The following is a 21,230-nucleotide window of genomic DNA, read 5'->3' as shown; positions in this document are numbered from 1 at the left end:
TCTAAGAGACTATTGCTTAGGGAACTGGGGTCCATTCCATGATAGGTGGTGATAGATAAAGGCAAGGCATGCTGTAAGAAGCAAATTAAAAGGCTTTTACTGAGCCTGTGGATTAACTAAACAGCTCCCCAGCCTCCACTTTGCATTTGTGTCTTTTAATCTGAACTATTCCCTTTTGTAGTCACTTCACAATCACCTCCAGGAAGGATTCACGCATAAAACATCTTGTGACAAAAGGTAAACTGCCCCTCAGAAAGGCAATGCCATCTTTTTGTCACCTTGAAGAGAATACTCAAAACTTACGGACCACCCACAAAGCCTCTAGAGACAAACACAAATGGGAGAGCAGGGCCATATCAGTGCCTTGGAACTGTTTTAACCCTGCATTCCTCACCTCCCTATTCAACCTGAGGCCGATGTGTGTACCCTAGAAGATGCCTGAAAATGTCTTGAAGTGCTGTCTTTCCATGACTTCCGTGGAACAAATCTCCTTTCTCTGCCCTTCATCATGTATTTTTATTTGGCATATGGGAGCAAGTGGCTGGATCTAATTTGGGACCCCTGGACTTTGGGCCTGGAGTTGAAAAACTGGGTTTCAGACCACTCAATAAATAAGATTACTTCTGTCTTTGTTCTCCGTTTTACCTGAATGATTACTAAAGGCACAAAAAGTTCAGTACTTGGGCCAGGCACCAATGGTTCAGGATGGTAATCCTAGCTACTCTGGAGGCTAAGATCTGAGGACTGAGGTTTGAAACCAATACAAGCAGGAAAGTCCATGAGATTCTTATCTCAAATTAACATTAACGAGCAAAAAGCCAGAAAGTGGAGGTATGGATCAAGTGGTAGAGTGACAGCCTTGAACAAAAAGGTTTAGCAAGAGCTCTAAATGATTATGCGATAAAATTCATCATTCATTTGTTCACTCATTCACTCACCCGACTACTTGGCAAAGTACAACATGGATACTGAAGTTGCAAGATGCAGAAGTAGATACTACTTCAGCCCACATAAAACATGGTCCCTTCAGGAGCATGGACACAGAATAATCATAAAAATAAGCATAAAAAATAAAAATAAGCATGACATTGGCTGCAAAATGGTCATGCCAGGTGCCATGGAGAGACAAAGTAAGGGACTACTCTGGTTTTAAGCAATAAAAAAAAGTCAGTAAAGATCTCAACACTTTAACTTAAATCCAAAGGATAAAGGAGGATTTGGTTATGGAAAAGGGAAGGGAAGAGAATTCCAGATGGAGGAAATGGCTCATTCTCACAATCTCATCTTAAGTTGATTTAGGGTTAAGTGCTTAATTGTACAGCTGGAAAAGCAATGGGCTTGTTCAGCTTGTTCAAGGGACATTGTTTGGCAAAGAGCTTAGCCAGGAACCTAAGGTTTATTCCTAACGTTTCAGAGCAGAGCACACAACTATAGCTTAAGGTGGGTAATTAAGAGAATTCTTTCCTGATTAAAACAGTAGCTGAGCTTATGCCTGTAACCTAGCTACTCAGGAGACTGAGATCTGAGGCACGCAGTTTGAAGCATCAGGACAGGAAAGTCTCCAATTAACCAGCAAAGAGCCAGACTTGGAGCTATTGCTCAAGTGGCTGAACGCCTTGAGTGGACAAAGCTAAGGGAAAGAGTCTAGCCTTAAGTTCAAGCCTCAGAACTAACACACACACACACACACACACACACACACACAGCAAAACAAAATGGTAGCTGAGCCAGTCAGTATCAGACATATAGCCCATCTACAGAGGAACACTGAGGTAGCAGCTATCAATTCACAACCTGTTTCAAGGCTGAAGCCCCATGAATGACTCTCAAGCAGGAGGAGGGTAGGACTTGATGGTAGAGGAAGAAGCTTCATTGCTGGGAGCCAAGCTGCTAAAAGCAGCTGCCTGTGACATTTCAGTCAGCTGCCTCCCTCCTTGTGTAAGTGACACACATCAGATATTGTGGTTTATGATCTCATTTGCAGAGATGTATTTCTTCCAGTGGTATGGTGCCCACTCATTAATTGGCAGTGACAATATTGAGACCCCTTTCTCATACCCACATCAAAGTCTGAAAACCAGCAGATTGGTTGAGCCTCAGATGCAAGGTGGCTAGTCTCTGTGTTAGATAGAAAATGACAAAGTACAGGGTAGCAAAAAGATTCTGCAGTTTCAGAATTGTGTCAGAATAAAAGGTCAGAGATGGCTATGTACTTTCCCACTTGTATCTGCCCAAAAGACAATATTCCCTTTTCCATTGGAAGACATTAGAAGCTAACTCTTAGAGACCACAGGAAAGTACCTCATTCACTACCTACCAAGTGGATGAGGTGTAGTGGAGCCAAGTCTTTACCTTCTAATGCTGTGTTTACTTCCTCAGTTAAAGTAGAAAATGTATTATTTATAAGGCGACAGCATATGAAAGCCCTTACGTTTTCCTTCTTTGACTCAAGAACATGGATCCTTATTTGACAGAGATGTCAGAAAATGAAAAGACATAGCCACATGAGGGTTACTCTCCAAATTTTTGTAATTCCTTATATTCTGGTCATTTAAAAATACATTCCTTTAAGTCTGTGAATACTGTATATGTTCTTGATACATTGTATATTGTATATAATGTCTACCTGACCTAGAGAAGGGATAGAAAAACAGGACGTAAGATATCACAAGAAATGTACACACTGCCCTACTATGTAACTGTACCCTTTTTGCACAACACCTTGTCAAAAAATTTGTGTTCAATTAATAAACAAATAAAAAAAAGAAAAAAAATATTTCCCCCAACTAAAAAAAAAAAACACAACATTCCTTTAAGCCAGGTACTACTAGTGACTCACACTGTAATCCTAGCTACTCAGGAGATGTGAGGATTCCAATTTGAAGCCAGCTGGGGCAGAAAAGTGAGACTCTTATTTCCCATTAGCTATCAAAAAAGCCAGGAGTGGAAGTATGGCTCAGATGGCAGAGCACCAGCCTTGAATAAACAGTGCCCAGGCCAAGTATCCACCTCAGTACTGGAACAAAACAAAAACCAAGACCCTCCCCCATACAAACACTCCCCCCACCTCAAAAAGTAAAACCCCACCAAAGACCAGTCTGGGCTACACAGCAAAACCTTGCCTTACAAAAACATAAAACATATTCGCAGGGAAATGGTCAGAACTCGAACAAATAATGTTGAGCGAGACAAGCCTAGAACACAGAAAACAAAGGGGCATGATCTCCCTGATATATGACTGTTAACAAAGGGAGACGGAGAAACAGTAGAGACCAAGTCTGTGAAACCAAAAACTGCTTGCCAAATAGTATTCCCCACAGGATTGGGGCAGCGACCCAACAGTATGTAACTAAAACCAAACAATTACCCAACATATAAAGGTCAAAAATTGACCTCTCAGGGGAATACAATAGCTCAAAAGCTAGGTATGTACGTTCATATAAGACTACTGTCGACATATGGTCTAATATCGACATTACATTTAAAGCCCTAGGCGAACTTTCTTGGGCGTGGCCACGTGGCTCTGTATATGTTCTTGATACATTGTATATTGTATATATGTCTACCGGACCTAGAGAAGAGATAGAAAAACAGGACGTAAGATATCACAAGAAATGTACACACTGCCCTACTATGTAACTGTACCCTTTTTGCACAATACCTTGTCAAAAAATTTGTGTTCAATTAATAAACAAATAAATTAAAAAAAAACATAAAACAAGGAACAAATAAAGCTGAAATAACAATCAAAAAACCAAAAACTCCACAGGCTCTAGCCAAGCCTATGGAAAGTCACTTTTAATTTTTACTTCTTGTATTTAGTCTACGGACATCACACAAGATAATAGCACTAACTGGGTAAAAAAGGGAGCACGTTAGAAAGGGATTTTAAAGTCAGTGTTGTGAAATTGTAGTTAGAGGTTTTATTTCAAATGGGTTGTTCTGAAGATAATTCCATAGGATATAGATATCTTAATTTTTTTTTCTCAGGGTGACTGTTTACTCAAAAACAGGAAGAAGGGGCTGGGAATATGGCCTAGTGGCAAGAGTGCTTGCCTCCTATACGTGAAGCCCTGGGTTCGATTCCTCAGCACCACATACATAGAAAATGGCCAGAAGTGGTGCTGTGGCTCAAGTGGTAGAGTGCTAGCCTTGAGCAAAAAAGAAGCCAGGGACAGTGCCCAGGCCCTGAGTTCAAGCCCAAGACTGGCCCCCCAAAAAATGCTTTTCTCTTTATTACAATTTTTAAAAAAATATTTTTATTTTATTTATTTATTTTGCCAGTCCTGGGCCTTGAACTCAGGGCCTGAGCACTGTCCCTGACTTCTGTTTGCTTAAGGCTAGCACTCTACCACTTGAGCCACAGAGCCACTTCTGGCTTTTTCTGTGTATGTGGTGCTGAGGAATCGAAGCCAGGGCTTCATGTATGCGAGGCGAGCACTCTACCACAAGGCCATATTCCCAGCCCTCTTTATTACAATTTTAAGCTCTTTTTAGAGTTACAACAGTTGCCAGTCACTGAATAATTAAAAACTCCAGTTGCAGGGGCTGGGGATATGGCCTAGTGGCAAGAGTGCCTGCCTCATATACATGAGGCCCTGGGTTCGATTCCCCAGCACCACATATACAGAAAATGGCCAGAAGTGGCGCTGTGGCTCAAGTGGCAGAGTGCTAGCCTTGAGCAAAAAAGAAGCCAGGGACAGTGCTCAGGCCCTGAGTCCAAGCCCCAGGACTGGCAAAAAAAAATAAATAAATAAATAAAACAAATAAAACTCCAATTGTTATTTGGATTCAAAGCATTATCTAGGTGGCCTTTAATCAATTTGGACTTTCCCACCTGTAAAATAAAGGGAGCTGCACTGAAGTATTTCAAATCCATCCTGCAGCTTAAATGTTCTATGACCTGACTAGCAAATTCTCTTCCCTTTCATCTTTGTTGCGGGTGAAATGCTTAATCATTTCCAGTTTCTATTTTTTAATCACAAGCTGAGTGCCCTGATACCTGCAATCCTGTCTGCTCAGAAGGCTGAGGTCTAAGGACTGCAGTTTGAAGCCAGATCAGGCAGAAAAGTCCATGAGACCTCGTCTCAAATTAACTAGCAAAAGGCCAGAAATGGAGCTGTGTCTCAAGTGGTAGAGCACCAGCCTTGAGTGAAAAAGCTCAGGGACAGTGCCTAAGCCCTGACTTCAAGCCCTAGGACCAGCACATACACACAAATACAAACAACTATACTAAAGCCGGGCACTGGTGGCTCCAATTTATAAGCCTAGCTACTAAGAAGCTTGAGATCTGAGGATTGCAGTTCAAAGGCGGCCCAGGTAGAAAAGTCCATGTGACTCTTATCTCAACTAACAATAAGCCAGAAGTGGAGCTTTATCTCAAGAGGTAGAGCACCATCAGTGAGCAGAAAAGCTCAGGGACAGTGCCTAGGCGCTGAGTTCAACCCCCACGATTGACCCAATTAAAAAAAAAAAAACCTTGAATTAATGTACCTCATAATTTAGAGAAATGCTTTGTCAATACACATGCATAATTATTATTTGAGACAGGTTTCTGTCCTGTAGCCCAAGCTGGTCTGGAACATGAGCTTCCTCTGCCTCTGCCTCCTATTTTGTTCAGTTCATACAAATTTAGTTATGGCAAATGTTTGCCTGTATTGGTCATTTGTGTTTCAAGGGGGAGGGGTAAGTGCCAATTCTGTTCCTTTGTCTTATTTTATTTTGGTGCTGAAGATCAAACCCAAGACTTGGTGCATGGTACGCAAGTGTTATACAACTGAGCTAAGCTCCCAGTCCTATATACATCCCTACTTTCATAGTTGTTTTGTTTGCTCTGTAGCAGAGGCTGGCCTCCAACTCTTCTCTCTATCCTCCTGCCTCTGCTAAGTATAGGGGTGGTACATAACCACCATGCCCAGCAGGGCCAAAAACTTTGTAACCCGTTGATTACAAAATAATCAATGTCCTTACTGACTTTATAAAAATATTTTCAGAGTTTTTAATGGGGAATCAACCTTCCTTCCTTCCTTTATTTCTTGGCTAGCATTTTATATTTTAATCTTAGTTATGCCATTGACATTAATTTCATGTACCAGCATAAATAAAAAAAGAGGGAGAGTTTTTGGGAGAAGTAAAGTCTGAGTTAGGGGGAAAAACCTATTTGTTACTTTGTTGGGCCTTCACATGTTTTAAAATTAGTATTGGTTAGCTGTATAGGGGAGTTTCATTTTGATGTGTCCATATATGCATGCAGTATGCCTTGATCACTTATCCCTCCTTCACTCTTCCCCTTTTAAATGAAACCAATCTATTATACTTTATTACATTATGAGGAAGAAGACAGTTTATCTATATAACTACATTTTCTAAGTAAGCTGGCATTGACCAATTTTTTGGAAAGTTGATAAAAAGAGACATGTGACATATGTCTGCAATCTCAGCATTCGGGAGGCGGAGCCAGGAACATCAGCCTGGTCTACAATAAGGAGAGGGAGGGGGAGAAGAGAGAAAGGGAGAGGGAGGAGGAAGGAGCGGGGAAGAGGGGGAGAGACAGGGGAAGGGGGAGGAAAGGAGGAAAGAGGGGGGAGAGAAAGATTGAGAGGAAGAAAGACTGAGAGGGGAAGAAAAGGAGGGAGGGAAGGAAACAAAAAGCAGATTCCAAATTCCAGATTCCTTTCTCACCTTCCCCTCCCTTTCCTCTTACTTCAGTGAAGTTACAAACAAGAGCTTACACTAAGGGCAAAGTTCCTTTAGGGTGCTTTTCTCTTAGCTTACACTAAGTGCAAAGTTCCTTTAGGCTTCCTTTAGGGATTAAGGTAAACAATACAGCTACCTGCTGTGTACTCAGCTCAAGCTGCAGGGACTAGCAGGGATCTAAAACTTGACAGCTTTTTGGAGTCATAATAATGAAGAGAAAACCTTGGAATTTGAGTTATTTTTGTTGGGGAGGTGAGGATGGAATTGTGGAATTTATTGCTGCAGATTGTTTAGAGATGGCCAGAAAAATGAAGAGGAAGTCCACAGAGACTATCTACAGTGCCTGACACAGAGGATACACTAAGCATCATCATCAAAATAATGACACTGAAAACTTTATAGTAATCCACAAATATTTATTAGCCATAACCTACATTAATAGAAATCAGTGTGTATGTCTGTACCAAGAGGTGAAGCAGCCCTTTCATACAAAATTTATAGCAATACATTTGTGTGTGTGTGTGTGTGTGTGCGCGCGCTGATACTGGGGCTTGAACTCAAGGCCTGGCCACTGTCCCTGAGCTTTTTTGCCCACATTTGGCAGCTTTGCCTCTGTTGCAGTTTGAAAGAGATGAGACGCAGTGCTTTTCCCTGTTTTCATAATGCTTATGATGACTAGTGAATGGTCAAGGCAAAACTTAGACCTCAGTGCAAGAATTATAGAAGCCCTGTGTCTCACAGGTTTCTCCCTAGGCAGAAATTCTTTCCATTCTCCCTGGCAGATCAAGACTCAAGTGTAAGGATAATTTCCTTACAACTTGATCCACAATTTTCTTTATCACAGACCCAGGATTCCATTTTGGTCAACATGGTCATTGTGGCTGCAACAGAGGCAAAGCTGCAAGAGATAGATTAGCCTGCTGCCTCCTCTACCAGCCTGGCAGTCTTCACGCTGGGTTTTCTTTGGTGCCAGTCCCGGGGCTTGAACTCAAGGCACTGTCCCTGAGCACTGTTGCTCAAGGCTAGCACTCTACTACTAGAGCTATAGTTCCATTTCTGGCTTTTTAGTGGTTAATTGGATATTAAGAGTCTCACAGATTTTCCTACGTGGTCTGGCTTCAGATTGCAACCCTCAGATCTCAGCCTCCTGAGAAACTAGAATTACAGGCCTAAGTAAGCCACCTGTGCCTGGCTCCATTCCTCACTTTCTAACTTCAACACATTTTCCTGTCATTGTCTGTGTTATTGGTTAAAAAAAGTATGAGAGCTGGTGCTGTGGCTCAGGTCTGTAATCCTAGCCTTTCAGGAAGCTGAGATGGAGGATCAAAGTTTGAAGCCAGCCAGGGAAAACAAATCCAAGACACAGTACTCTTATCTCCAACTAAGCAAAAAATAAAAACAAGAAAGGTTAGAAGTATAGAGGTGACTCAAGTGGTCAAGTGCCAGCCGTAGGTGAAAAAGCCAAGGGGGGCGGGGAGTAAAAACCCAAAAAAGAAAACATATACTACCTTTAAACCTGTCTGAAAAATTCAGAGACAAGTGGATAATTAGAGGGACACACTAATACAGGCTTAGGAAGCATGAATGTCTACCTTCATCTTGGTTTTCCTAGAGTGTGCAGTACTGTGGCAGAAGCCATTTCCCCCTATAGGTGAGATGTGTCCTCAATAGTATCAGTTCTTAACTCCTCCAAGTCCACACCCTATAAAACAGAACATCCAGCCAGGCACCAGTGGCTCACACCTGTAATTCTAACTACTCAGGAGGCTGAGATCTGAGGATTACAGTTAAATGAGCCAGGAAAGTCTATGAGACTCTTCAAAAATTCCATAAGTGGAGCTGTGGCTCAAATAGTAGAGTGCTAGCCTTGTGCAAAAAAGCTCAGGGACAGCATCAAGGCCCTAAGTTCAAGTCCCAGGGCCGGGCAGTGCACACACACACACACACACACACACACACACACATACACACACATATCCAAAAGTGCTACCTCCCAATCATTCCATGTGTCAAGTTTTTCTGTATGAAGATTCTCTGAAATGACAGGTAATGACATGTACTTATTTTATAGGGAAGTCTTTTCACCTTATCTCTACAGGGGAATGACATTATTATATACTCACAAGAAGGTAATCATATCAGAGTACAATAACTGGCTTAACATTTGGCCCTAGAATTTGTGCAAAAGGTAAGTCAGGAGTCGGGTGCTCCTTGCTACTCCAGAGGCTAAGATCTGAGGATCACGGTTTGAAGTCAGCTTGGGCAGAAATATCAGTGAAACTCTTATCTCCAATTAACCATCAAAAAGCTAGAAATGTGGTAGAATGCTAGCCTGTAGCAAAAATAAATAAATAAATAAATAAAAAGCTAAGGGACAGCACCCAGGCTCTGAGTTCAAGTCCCAGGACTGGCAAATAAATAAATAATAAAACCATTTTAGACAACTCTTAGTAAATAAACATAAATTTCCCATGCTATTTAAAAGTGCATAGCATATACACTATAATTCCTTGAAGAAACATGTTTACAAATACACCAAACAAAATCTAAAAGCAAAACAACCCCCCTTGCAAGACTCAGAGACACAGGAAAACAAAATTTTGGCAACCCAAATTATCAAACACATTGATACAAAAACATAGCTACAAATAGTGGCTTTTAGCTAATTTGTCACATGAAAATTTTATTGCAATTTGTTTTCTATCAAATCGTTTGAGCCAAATTATGTCCTGCTAGCAGGGTACCAGCAAGATAACAGACTAGGGCACTTAAGTGGTGTAGGCTAGAGATAAAAGCAGGGTAAATGCAGCAGCAAGAGCTGAGGAGAGACTAGAAGAGGTCAGGGAGGGACCTACTTGCATCTCACCATCCCAGATTATTCCTCAAAAAACCGACCAGTGCTCTGCAGATCCAGATTTAGGCCCTGGGAAGTAGGACTACAGTTAACAAATGAGAATTAGACAATGCTCTGATTGGGTGGGTTCTCAATGTTATTTTTTTCTGAGACAGTGTCTCTGCAGTGCAGACTGATCTCAAACTCACAGTCCTATCTTATCTTGAATACTAGAATTGTAGGTGTGAATCAATACCTCCTCCACTGAAACAGAAAAAAGGTTTTCAGGGTTGACATTACATCCTTTACTCTAGGTGTTTGCTTAGCAAGACTATTTTTTCTCATAACTTTTGCAAAAAAAATTTTTCCTTACTTATTATAAATTTTAAGGAGTAGTATTTTCACTTAATTGGGGTTTAAAAAATCATTACATTTTTAAGTGAAATGGGGGTAACTTCCAATTTCCTATATTACATAAAAAATGAGGGAATTGAGGAAATACAATTTAAGTGGTTCCAACTTCTTGAAGAAAACACACTGAAATCTTGTGTGTGTTGGTCCTGGGGCTTGAACTCAGAGGTTGCAAGCTGCCCCTGAGCTTTGCTGCTCAAGGCTAGAGCTCTATCACTCAAGCACACCTCCATTTCTGGCTAATTGGAGATAAGATTCTCATGAACTTTCCTGCCTGTGCTAACTTCAAAGCCCGATCCTCAGATCTCAGACTCTTAAGTAGCTAGGTTTACAGGTATGAACCACTGGCACCCAGTTATAATTTGATTTTTGTTCTTTCCAGATTTAGCAATGAAGCAACTTACTCAACTGGAAGAGTATCTATGTTATTGGAATTTTCAAATATTGAATTCTTATCTCACCACTAATCTTTTGCCTTCCCTTCTATTTGGCAGTACTGGGGCTTGAACTCAGGACCTTGTGCTTGCTAGGGCAGGTATTCTACCTCTGTATCTTTTTGCTTTTGTTTTGTTGTTTTTTTTTTTTGGCCAGTCCTGGGCCTTGAACTCAGGGCCTGAGCACTGTCCCTGGTTTCCTTTTGCTCAAGGCTAGCACTCTGCCACTTGAGCCACAGCGCCACTTCTGGCTGTTTTCTATGTATGTGGTGCTGGGGAATTGAACCCAGGGCCTCATGTATATGAGGCAAGCTCTCTTGCCACTAGGCCATATCCCCAGCCCCATCTTTTTGCTTTTGGTTATTTTTTTTTGAACAGTTTATTTTGTCCCATCAGACTTCCTGAGTGGTTAGGATCACAGGTGCATACCATCATGTGCAGATTTTTATTGGTTGAGGTAGGAGTCTTCTGCCCAGGTTCAATTCAAACGCCAATCCTCCTGATTTCTGTCTCCCAAGTACTAGGATTACAAGTATGAGCCACTATTCCCAGTCTTTGTTTTATTTCAAGAATGTTTTTATTAGCATATACAAGGTGGGGTTCCATTATGGCAACTGAGTTGGAGTCCCAGTCCTACCCCCCTCCCCCGAAAGACTGTACTGTTACTTTTTTTTTTCTTTTTTGTCATTCGTGGGGCTTGAACTCTGGTCCTGGGCACTACTCCAGAGCTTTTTTTGCTAAAGCCTGGTGCTCCACCACTTGAGCCACAGTGCCACTTCAGGCTTTTCAGAAGACTTGTAGCTTCTCTGGGCCTCAGTTTCCATTTGTATAAAATATGGAGAGTGTGCTACATGATCTTCATCTTCTTAGCCTTAAGTTTCTGGTACTTTTTTTTTTTTGACCAGTCCTGGGGCTTGGACTCAGGGCCTGAGCACTGCCCCTGGCTTCTTCTTGCTCAAGGCTAGCACTCTGCCACTTGAGCCACAGCGCCACTTCTGGCCAGTTTCTGTATATGTGGTGCTGGGGAATTGAACCCAGGGCCTCATGTATACGAGGCAAGCACTCTTGCCACTAGGCCATATCCCCAGCCCCAGCCTTAAGTTTCTGATCCTATGGCCTCTTAGTTTATTTCTTCAATGTCTCATAGCTTATATTACAAAGAAAACTTGGCAGTACAAGGATTTTTACCCATAACAATAGGCTCTAGTTCCACTACAGGACCAGAAAAAATAAGAAATTGAGATCCAAAATAAATACTACTAACAAATAATAATAACCCTATGAGGTAGATATTTTGTGAGTATGCTGGTACTGGGGCTAGAACTCAGGACCTCATGCTCTTAACACTGGTGCTTTACCAATTGAGCCACAGCTCCACTCCTGACTTTCTGATGGTCAATTGGAGGTAAGTCTCATGGACTTTTCTGCTTGGGCTGACTTTAAATCTCAATCATCAGATATCATCCTCCAAAGTAGATAGAACTTATTAGAGCACTGTCCTGGAATTACCAAGTAAGCACTATTTCATTTGATTATTTCAACAGCTCAGGCTTGTCAATTTATCTTTAGTTTGCTTTGGGAGGGAAATTCAGCAAATTAATTGCTATGATAGTAGTTTTGAAACCAAGTCTTACTATTTTGCTTTTATCACGCAGCTCAGGTTGGCTGGATCTGAACTTTCAATCCAAAGTGCTGGGGATTATAGGTGAGGACTATGTCTTCTTCTCCCAGAGCCTATCAGGGGTGAGGTGACTATAATTTTGGTAGTTGTCTTCCACAAAAGAATCAAATAGGGCTGAGAAAGTGGCGTAGTGGAAAAGTACTTGCCTAGCATGCATGAAACAAAACCTGGGTTCGATTCCTCAGTACTACATAAACAGAAAAAAACAGAAGTAGCACTGTGGCTCTGGTGGCAGTGATAGCTTTGAGCAAAAGCAGCTCAGGCACAGTGCCCAGGCCCTGAGTTCAAGCCTTAGGACTGGCAAATAAATAAATAAAATATGCTAGATGGCTCACACCTGTAATCCCAGCTACCCAGGAGGCTGAGATCTGAGGATGAGATCTGAAGCCAGCCCCATGAGACTCATATTTCCAATTAACCACTCAAAAACTAGAAGTGGTGCTGTGGCTCAAAGTGGTACAGCACTAACCTTGAGCAAAAGAGCTCAGAGACAGTGCCTAGGCCTTCAGTTCAAGCCCCATAACCAACAACAACAGCAACCACAAAGGAATAAACCAGGATGATACTGTGAATACATTGTTACGGCCCTGCTCAGAGCTGGGCCTTGGAATTGGTCTATTTAAATGAGAAGCCTTTTAGAGTTATAATCCGGTTTTCTTTTCTTTTTTTTGCAGGTGGGCTTCAAACTTAGGGTCTGAATCCCTCAGCCTCTCTGTGCTCAACTACCACTTGAGCCACAGCACCACTTCTGGCTTTTTCTGTTTATATGATACTAGGGAATCTAACTCAGGGCTTCCTGCATGTTAGGCAAGCACTCTACCATTAAGCCACATTCCCAGCCGCTTCTTTCTTTTTTTCTTTTTGCTTGGTGTTAGGGGATCAAATCCAGGGCTTTATGCTTGCTAGACAAGTAGTGTCTCACTTAGCTACTTCAGTAGCTCTAAAAGGTGGATATGCAAGATTTAAAAATCAAACAAATAATCCAAGCACTGCTGTAATCTTAGTAAACAGACAGAGATCTGAGGATCATGGGTGTGAAGCTACCCTGGATAGAAAAGTTCCTGAGACTGCATCTTCAAAGAGCCCAGGAAAAAGCAGGACTTAAGTTGTGGCTCTAGAGGTACAGTATCAGCTGAGCAAGAGCAAGGCCCTAAGTTCAAACTGTGGTACTGCCAAAAGAAAAAAGTTAAAAACAAAACAAAAAAGAAAGAAAAGCAAAAAACAAGGGCCAGAGATGTAGCCCCATACACTCTAGTACTCAAAAGAGTACTTGTCTCTAGCCATTGGATTCTTTAAAATGCATCTTTACACTCTCGCACAAAAATCGAGGAATAAATGTCCACCGCTTTTGGTTTAAAAAAAAAAAAAAAAGAGTACTTGTTTCCCAGGCTCTGGCTCCACTGTCAGAAGGGGGGTAGGGAGAAGGGAATCTGATGCCTGAAATGAATATGAGTTTCACTGTTACAATAACTATATGAGGCAGCTATTATCCTTCTTGTACAGAATGAGGTAAAATGACTTGCCTAAGGGCATGGAGCTAGCAAGTGCCAACAATCTAAGTAGGAACAGCTCTGGCCTCCAGGTGCATGCAGTGCACCTAGGAGTCCCACTGTAATCCACAGTACCAGTCCTTACACATTCACACCTGAACCAGGGTCCCTGTCTTCCTAATTCGACTTTCTTCTAAACCATCTACCTGAATGATTCCTAAAAAAACCCAACCCTATACCATGTTCTTCCAAGTCCTGACCATCCCAATAATCTTGTCTTCTTCTCTGAAGTTATCAAATATACCGAATGATTAAATGCACTGGCCACGGATTTCATACCATGAGAGGGAAAGCTCCCTACTGATCAATCTCAGGTTCTTCACTTGCCAACAGAAACTGTAAGGCTTACCTCACAAGACAGTGGAAGTTAAACGAGGGCGAGAAGCTAGAGGGGGAAAAGCCCAGAATGGTCTTGATGTGCAGAAGCACTCAAATGCTGGGTGATGTAGCCGGGCGGCCTTCACTAAGATCTTGTACTCTTTTTCAAGGCCTGGCCCTCATACTGCCCTTTCTGTGTCCCACTGCGGGGGCTTGGACTGAGGGCTTCTGTCTCAAGGCTGGCTCTGTGCCACTTGGGCCACTGCTCCACGTCCGGCCTTTTGGGTGCTTAATTGGAGCTTGGAGACCTTTTTTGCCCGGGATGGCTTTGAACCTCAACCCTCAGACCTCAGCTTCCCGAATGGCTAGGATCACAGGTGTGAGTCATGGGTGCCGACCTCTTTTTTTTTTCTTTTGATATTTTTCAAGACATCAGGGACACTGTGTAATTGGATCACTTGAGCAGACACGCGCGACATCTCTGCAAGCGTGGTGGAGAACCTGAAATGGCTCTGCAGTCTGACTTCAAGTGTGGGCCACTTCCTCGCTCGGTGACTTCCGGGAAGTCATTCAGCCTCTTCGGGGCCGTGCAGCACAGGCCGTGGTTCCTCGCGGGGTGGGGAGGGTTCTACAAAGGAATCCAGGGCACACGTTTCCCACGTAACCCGCCGCCCCGCCCCCTCCCCCCGGGCCTCCCCAAACTCGGGGTGCAGCAGACGTGACCCCGGGCGGGAGCATCGTCCCCATCCCGGCGCCCGCGGTCCGCTGGAGCCGCAGCCCGGTCGGTCGCCTTCATACTTCCTCCAGGGCCTGTAGGATCTGCGCCGTCCCGCGCCAGTCCGAGCGAGGCCTCGGGCCCGCGGGTCCCGGAGCCGCCCGGGCCGAGCGGCCCAGAGTCCACTCACCGGTGCTGGGACCGGCGCCTGGGCGCCCGCCAGGTCCGCTCCGCGGCTGGGGAAGTGAGGCCGGCAGCACGTCAGGGACGTGCGACCCCGGGGCTTCCCGCCCGGGCGCCACGCGGGCCGCGGGTCACGTGGCGGGGAGGGGAGGGGGCGCGGCGGGGAGGGGGCGCGGGGTGCGCGCCCCCGGCGCGCGCTCGAGCGCGTGGAGGCGCGAGGCGCGGACCGCCGGGCGCTCGGCGGGGAGGGGGCGGCGGCCGCGAGCGCCGGCTCCGCCCCCCAGCGCGCATGCTCGGGCCCCGCGGTTATAAGGCGGCCGCGCCTGCCTCGCGGACCCAGCGGCGAGCTGCGACGTGACGGGACGTCCGCGTGGGCCCTGGGAGTGGAGCTGGGAGCTGGGAGCGGAGCGGGGAACGCCAGCCAGGCCCGCAGGAGCCGCCGCCTCAGCCGCGCGCCCGGCGCCGCCTGCCGCACGCCTAACGGTCAGTGGGGGCCCGGCCCGCGCTCCCTCGCCGAGCCCAAGACCCCTCTGGAGGGGGGGGGGGATCCGACACCTCGGGCGGAGGGCGGCGGTGGAAGGGAAGCGCGCGCCGAGGGCGGCGTGGTGGCGGCGGCGGCGGCCGCGTGGCCCCGGCGCGCGGCGCCTACCGGGGGGGACCTGGAGGCCCCAGGACGGCGCGCGTCTGGTGGAGCCGCGGCCAGGTGCGGCCCCGGCCAGGCCGAGGACGCGGGCGGAGCTGCGGGTGACCTTGGGGAAGCCGCGGCCCCTCGGTGCGGGTCCCGGCGGGGTCCCGGGAAAGGATGCTGCGTTCCGGAGGAGGGACGCGGGCGCCGTTCACGTGGCGCCCGGGCCGGGCTGGGCGTGAGTCGTCCGGGCCCCCGGGTGCCCGCGGCGCGCGGCCCCGGCCTTCGTCGTCCCACCTGTGGCTGCCCGGACCACCTCGCAGCCCGACGTGCGGCGGCGGCGGCGGCTCCGGGAATCGCCCCGGCCGGCGCCGCGTGCTCCCGGCGCCCAGCGCATCCTCGCCCGGGGCCCTCGGCGCGCTCGGGCTGTGGTCGTGACTGGCGGAACGCGGCCCCGCGAGCGGAGTCAGCCCGGCCCGGGAGACACGTGTGGCCGCCTGGCCAGCTCCGGCGTCGGCCGACGACGGATAGCCGCTAGCTGCTGTACTTACCGAGCTTACTCTCGGAGATTCCCCCCCCCCCCCCGCCCAAAATAATCCTTGGCTAGGGAAGCAATTGCTTAGCGGACTAGCGGCCCTGGGTTTGACCTCCATCACTGAAAAAGAAATATTCCAGTTTCAAAGCAGTGCATTTCGTCAGCCCTGAAGCAAGTGATGGGGTGGAAGAGGGTGAGTCTCGTTTTCAGCCAGGTGCTTCATAGTGCCTAGGAATCTCTCGTCAACAAGGCAGACCAGCCCAGAATCCCAGAACTTTATGCCTCAGCATCCCGAGTAAATCCACTGGTGGGGCACCACTTTCCTTTAAATTGCCGTAGAAATGACCAAGAATCAATCAAAGGCATTTACGGCGGGGGGGGGGAGGGGGAAGGGAGCGCGCGCGCCCGGGCCCCACAGTCCCAGCCTGCCCGTCCATACTGGGTCTCTCACTATGTTGCTCAAGGCTGGTGCTCTGCCACCTGAGCCACAGTTCAATTTCTAGCTTTTTGGTGGTGGATGGAAGAGTTGCAAGGACTTTTCTGCCCAAGTTGGCTTCAAGCCGTGATCCACAGAGCCAGCCTCTTGAGTAGCTTGGAGTACCGACTTGAATCACTGGCGCCCCCTAAGCAAGCGTTTAGTTTTTTTTTTTTTTTCTTTTTCTTTTTCTGGCCAGTCCTGGGCCTTGGACTCAGGGCCTGAGCACTGTCCCTGGCTTCTCTTTGCTCAAGGCTAGCATTCTGCCACTTGAGCCACAGCGCCACTTCTGGCCATTTTCTATATATGTGATGCTGGGGAATGGAATCCAGGGCTTCATATGTATGAGGCAAGCACTCTTGCAACTAGGCCATATTCCCAGCTCCAAGCGTTTAGTTCTTAAAACAGGCTTTTTTTTTATCGTAGGTCTTGAACTCAGGGCTTGGGCGCAGTCCCTTAGCTTTTTTTTCTGCTCAATGCTAGTGCTCTACCACTTTGAGCCACAGTGCCACTTCCAGTTCTCTGGTGATTAATTGGAATTAGGCATCTCTTGGACTTTTCTTTCCTGGCTGGCTTTGAATCGAAATTCTCAGATCTCAGCCTCCTAAGAAGCTATGGTTACACGGCTACGAAACACTTTTAAAAGTAAATATACCTTAGTAATTCATCTTGGATTTAAATACATGCTTTTTCATCAGATTATGCAGTGACCTTTGTGAAGTTTGTATTTCATGGTTTGTGAGCATTTGGTAAGTTTTTTTTTTTTAATTGCTGAGGAGTAGACTAACATCCCTAAACAGATTAGGAAAGAAAAAAAGAGAAATGAAACTGGTTAGTGTTGTGTAGTTGAGATATCCTCTAGCCTTTTTAACTGGCAAGGCATAGATATATTAGCCCTGGAAAAGATCTTAGAACAAGTGGTTATTTTACACATGGGGAAAATGAATCTGGAGAGGTTAAATTACTCTTGTCTCTGGAAACTTGATAATGGTTGGGCAGGAGCTGTGTGTGTGTCTCTTAACCCTCATTTTTTTTTTTTTCAGATTTTCACTGTGAGTTTTCTCTAAAATCATAGAGTACAAACTCCCCAACTTGTAATGTCCTTCATTCTTGGGTTTTGGTCCACTTCCTGCATTCCTCTGCAGGATTCAGATCTCTACATAAATGCCTACATGGCTATTTTTGTTGCAGATGTGAGGACTTCAGGGTATGGAACTGGAACCTGAGGAAAACAGGTGGAAGTTTTATATATTCAGCAATTTGTTTTTGAAAAAGCAGGCACTCTGAGAAATTTAGGATTCAGCAGAGAAGATTCTCCCTCTTGCCTTCTTGGGGTTTATAATCTACCTGAAAAACATAATATATAATTACCACAGCTAGCACTGTTTACAAACAGTGAACATTAGGGAAGTACATGTTCCCTGTGTAAACAAATACTGTGTTGTGTAGGTGGGGAAGACACCCAGTTGGGTTAGAGAAGCAGTCTGGGTAGGCCTCTAGGAGAAAATACTAATTTCAGACTGGATGAATGAAGGATCTAGGTAGGTTAGGAAGAAGTCATCTTTGGCAGGAGCATCTCACACAGGAATTCCTAAGCATATCAGAGCTAAAGCTAACTTACAGAAAAAGGTCAGAATAGAAGCAGACAAGAGCATCAGATAATGAAAACTTGGTCATTTTAAGGGAGGAGATTAAGTATAAGGCAGTTTATGTAAAGGACCACTCTTGAAGTTGACTGAAGGCAGTTTAGGGATTTTAAGTGAGACTGAGGTTTGCCATTTTAGGAACATTGTAGATGCAGTGTATCCTCTCAGAGTGGGAGAGACCACAGTGAATAGACAAGCTGGACACCAGTGGGAGGATAAAAGGGGTTTTAGTGATGGGCCAGATGTAGGAAACTGAGAGGGCCAGAAGAGTTAAGGATATGCCCCAGGTTTTTCTAGATTGAGTTTATTCTCTACATTAAACCAGTGAGGAAACGAAGGTTGTGTGACAAGACCAGAATTTCACAGCCTAGTCAATTTTGAGACAAAATTTAAAGCCATTTTTGATATCTTGTTTTTTGATGGTTGCTAGAGATCTAACATGGTACCTTGTGTCTGGTGGGCGCTCCACCTTTGTGCTATATCCCTATCCTCCTCTTCCCTGGTTTTGTTGGGGATCTGAGTTTTGTGTTTGTTTTTTTTAAATATCATTTACCTTCTAAATGATTTAATGTAAGTGTGCCAGGGACTCGGTCTTGAACTCAGGACCAGGGTGCTCTCTCAGCTTTTTTCTGCTCAAGGTTATTGCTCTGCCACTTGAGCTACATTTAGTCCTGTCCCCCCCCCCCCCCAAGTTCATTGTAGGCTAGTGAGCTTCTCTGACAAATTTGTCTTCTTGGCTGACTTATAATTGTGATCTAGGATCTCAGCCTCTTGAGTAGGCTGGAACCACCTGTGCCCAGCCTTGGTGTGGAAATTTTCAAAACACAATTGAGTCACTACTTTGTCCATTCTATTCCTACATAGTTTCCAGGTCCCTCCTGAATTAATGTGGAGCAAAACCTTTATGTAGTTAGTTCATTTGCAAATATTCTGGTATATGTATCTGAAAGATAGGATTCCTGAAATCATAATCACAGTATCATCCCACATTCATAAAATAACTTGACTAGATATCCAGATTCAGGTTTTTCCTCAGTAGTTTTTATTTCTGTCCTTAAGGTTTTTATTTAAAATTCTTTAAGTATTTAAAAAAATTGATTTGTTGGATTTGGTATCCAGACAAGGTTACACATTACATTTGGTTGGTATGTCTCTGAAATATTTTAATCTATGAGTGGCTCTTATTTTCCTTTCAATTTGTTGAATGGGTCGTTTTTCTTTTAGTTTCCCTCATTCTGCATTTAGATGAATGTGCCTGTTGGTATAGTTGTAACATGGCCTAATTTGGCATATCCTTCTATGTCTTGTATTTCTTGTAAATTGGTATCCATATTGAAGACGTGGGACAAATGAAATCAGTTCAGGCTTCATTTCTGGGTAGGAATCCAAAAGAGGATGAATGTTAATCCACAGGCAGTACTGTGCTTTCCTCAGGAGGCATGCCACCTGCCTTCTCTGCTTTTTCTTCTTTTGGCTTTAGTCACAGCCTGTTTCATCATTTCACTAGTGGCTTGTAAATGACAGTAATTTTACCTTACCTTTAATTTTAGCAGTCCAAAGATTAGGGCAGTTTAATAGGAAAGATAAGTAAAAGGCCACAAGGTATTTTTGTTTTTGTATTTTAAAGACAGAATCTCTCTGTAGCTCAGGTTGGCCACAAACTCCAGGTCCTGTGTGAATACAGAGATACAGTTTGGCATGATTGAGACATAACTTTTCTGGAGAAATGTATGTAAATGTATCCAGGTACATCTTCAAAAGCTAATATTTGAAGTTGAAAATGGTTTTTGTAATGTTAACATTTCAAATGGCTTTAGTGTTTGGGCTGTTTTTACATTATGGCCTTAAATAGGGTTTCTTTTGGTCTTCTCTGCTTCTTCTTTGTTCCCATAGCTCTTGGGGAATACAAGTAGAAAGAAGCTCTACCAATCTACATTTGTAGATCTCACATTTTAAGTTGCTTGAGACAGGAGTGGTTTTGTTTGTTTGTTTTTGCCTAGTGGTATAGGTACTAGTAGCTCTGCACTGAGCTATAGTCTTGTACTGGGGCTGACTATTGTTGTAGATGATTACTTTTTCTTGTGATTCAGTCATTCTTTCAGTAACTTGGCTTTAAATATTTGAGTCATCTTAACTCTTGCCCACATAGTAGGCCTACTGCTCTGTCAGATTCAGGTATCTGACTGAAGTCACCATTTTTCTCTCCATGACTGTGACTGCTGCCCCTATGGTGAATGTTATTGGTCAACTTTTTTTTTTTTTAACTTAGTTGTGCTAGCAGGTCCTTATGTCATTGCTCTAGTTTTCTTTTTCCTCCTTTTTTTCCCCCCACTCTTTTTTCACTCTTGGCTCTCACTCTGATCACTTGAACCATGCCTCTACTTTTGGGTTTTTGCTGGATAATTGGAGATTTGTCTGCCTAAGCAAGCTACAAACCATGCTTCTCAGAGTACCTAGGATAACAGGTATGAACAGTGCCCAGTTCTATTTTCTAATCAGAAACTTCCCATGGCTCCAGTGTTTACCAAATTATTTGTTTGGATACAGGTAAGATTTCTTAAGTATATTGTTCTAAGTACCAATTCTGTATGTTATTCATTTGCCCCAATAAAGTGTCATTTCCCTTCATGCTTTTCTTCCTTGTGTTTTCTTTTTTGAGCAACGGAGGGTCATAGATTATACAGTGGATCTGTATGGCAGACTACTTTAGATGACATGTTAGAGCAGGTTAAAACAGCAAATGACAGACTTATGGAAAGGTCACTAGTCTTCTGGAGTTACAGTACTTGCAAACAAACAACAGTGAGACTGGCTGCAGGACTGTCTTTGAAGGTACCTCTGACCACTCTTGTTTTTTCAGTTGTTCCTATTACTCTCATGTTAATCAAACTCGTAATATTATTAAGTGTGATTTAATTAAATGATCGTATAAAGGAGAAATTCTTTAAAATGTTCTGGTAAGTTTCATGTTTGATCATTGTTTGAAAAAATAAGTCCTCCCTGTGATTTTTGTTTTCAGTATAAGCCCGAACTTTTTCACTGTGCTGTGGCTCTAACCCAGTACTTTTCACGGCTCAGATATTCTGCAAATTAATGAATGAATGAAAGCCTAATTATACCATTCTGTT

General features: G+C 44.3%; 1 protein-coding gene across 1 annotated transcript in view; it reads left to right on the top strand.

Annotated features, from left to right (window-relative positions):
• The first annotated feature begins 15,242 nt into the window (after positions 1 to 15,242).
• The window catches only part of LOC125363802 (monocarboxylate transporter 1), a 28,804-nt gene continuing 22,816 nt past the window's right edge, over positions 15,243 to 21,230 (top strand). Inside the window, exon 1 of the mRNA XM_048363069.1 lies at positions 15,243 to 15,304. The gene's annotated coding sequence lies outside the window, so the exon portion shown is untranslated. The remainder of the gene's footprint in view (positions 15,305 to 21,230) is intronic.

Source organism: Perognathus longimembris, chromosome 15 (genome assembly GCF_023159225.1).
Source record: "Perognathus longimembris pacificus isolate PPM17 chromosome 15, ASM2315922v1, whole genome shotgun sequence".
Taxonomy (NCBI): Eukaryota; Metazoa; Chordata; class Mammalia; order Rodentia; family Heteromyidae; genus Perognathus; species Perognathus longimembris.
This window is presented reverse-complemented; position numbering and strand designations above follow the sequence as displayed.